Genomic DNA, 2,257 nt, shown 5'->3' with positions numbered 1-2,257 from the left:
GATTCAATTACTTGAAAATGGTAGAATATTATTTCAGAGATTTTGAAACGTGAAACGTTTTCTTTTTTTTTTTTTTTTATTAGATTCTATTTCATTTTCATAGAAAATTTTTATCGTTAGATACACGAAGCGTCACTTTTAATATAATTTAATATAATTGGTCTTAATTAATTATTGTATAAATGTTTCTTTAATCAGGTTTTTACATTTTATTTTCATAGCATCAAATTTTTATAGCGTGCTACTTAATATGTCTTACAATTAATTATTTATATATATATATATATATAAGTGATATAATAAATTACAATTTAAATAGAAAATTTTATGTACATAATAATGACGATTCTCTCCTCGGTCACCAAAGTTTCTGCTCCATGGCTTTCTGCTCTACTTCGACTAATAATAAACGTTCCCATTGTTTCGAGATCGTTTGCAAAGATGCGTCATTAAGAATAAAAATGATCCAGTGGTGTCACGTGCTCCGAAATTGTTCGTGTTATAAAAACTTGCTACACATTGTGATAACGTGTGGAGGAAAAAAAAAAAAAATGGGGAAGTCGACTGTCCTGATTGTGAGTCATAGTTAGAACAAAGATACCTTGAATCAAAGTGTCTGCACACGAGTCGACTGCACATTTACACCTTTGAACTTCTTACAAAAGCATCGTAATACTCGTGTATATTACTGGTGTGGATTACTCGATTCTCACGTACAGATAACACAGACAATATTTCAAAGTTTAAATATGTAGATATATTACATAGATATACATATATGTGAAATTTTATTCAAATATCAAAAGATAGAAATAAGCGAAACTTGTCGTCAAGAAATTTTTTAAAAATACACTTGTCGCGCATAGTTAATCATATTGTCTATTGAAATACGAAGTCAAACAGTGATAATAGAAGATATTAATAGAACGGGAAAAAGCAGCTATTGAAGTATAGTATCGTCCACGTGAGTAAAATAATGAAATAAAATAACTTTGTTCTTATTAACAGGCCGAAAATAGGCATTCTTCTTTGTACAACCATCTTTTATAACTCGCTGTGAAATGAATAATTTTTTTCTTTCTTTCTTGAATCTCAAGATAAACACGAGAGAAGGAGGAGAGTGTCAGACTGGCAAGTTTACGATCTTCTCGAATGGCCTACGCATCATTTCGGCCCATGGAGCATTATTGTGCAACATAGTCGTCAAGGAAAGAAAAAGAAAACAAGGGGAGGAAAGCTGTGAGGGAGCTCAGAACTTCCCTTTTGATTTATTCGTTGTACCGGAAACAGCTCTCTTGGCTTCCGCCACAGTTCTTCCCCAGATATTACAGTTTGGTCGTGATGATTCGCGTGTCTGCACCACGTGCTCGTCCACCACTGCCAATAGCCTTTGAATGACGTCTATTTGCTCGACCGGATTCGTGATCGTCTTTTATCTCACGGCATTATTTATACCACGGTAATATTGTTTATCGGTCGTCGTTTCGACGTACAAAAATGAATCATTTCCCTCGAAAGTGCACGGATTGCGCGATTTTTCGTAAGGAAGTAGAAAGTGTTGCGAAATTTCCTCGAAATAGTAAAAAAAGAAAAAAGTTTGGACGTTATCGTGAACACGAAGGAAGAGGATGTGTTTGAAGGTGCATATCCATCTACCTTTTGATCGCATAATTTTTCATTAAGAATAATACGATAATTTTTAACAGGACGTACGTCATCCTTAACTCGATATTGAAACCAATATCGTATACCTATTTCATTCATTTGACATGGAAATAATTATTTCCATAATCGTATATATCAATCATCAAATAAATAAATTCCAATCCATCGATCGGTACTCGTGCACAACCGTCGTATTGTCGAGCGAGTATTAAAAAATCGTGAAAAATGAAGACATTTCTGACGTTTCTTTTCACGTTTCAGATCAACGTTGGATTGGGGAAAAAAAAGAAAATCTTGGGAATATTTTTTAATCGCCGTTGAAAAACGAAAGTATTTACGAAATTTCTCCCCCATTTGAAATCGAAATGTACTTGATACGAAAAAAATGACGAAGACCGGACACAATCCGAAGGGGATAGCCGCGGACAGATAAGTCTACCGGTTATTTTGCAACCGGAGATGAACGCGACCCGTTAATCTATCACCGGCAATTTGTAGCTTGTCACAATGGAACGATAGTTCGCGATGTTACAGCTGGAACGTTTCATTGCCACGTAATACCTTGCCGGGTCCCGCTCTCTGACTCATCGCC

General features: G+C 35.0%; 1 protein-coding gene across 2 annotated transcripts in view; it reads left to right on the top strand.

Moving 5' to 3' along the window:
- The window catches only part of LOC102678389 (sestrin homolog), a 140,092-nt gene that overhangs the window by 101,088 nt on the left and 36,747 nt on the right, over positions 1-2,257 (top strand). The gene's annotated exons all lie outside the window — the stretch shown is intronic.

Source organism: Apis dorsata, unplaced genomic scaffold (assembly GCF_000469605.1).
Source record: "Apis dorsata unplaced genomic scaffold, Apis dorsata 1.3 scaffold_99, whole genome shotgun sequence".
Taxonomy (NCBI): domain Eukaryota; kingdom Metazoa; phylum Arthropoda; class Insecta; order Hymenoptera; family Apidae; genus Apis; species Apis dorsata.
This window is presented reverse-complemented; position numbering and strand designations above follow the sequence as displayed.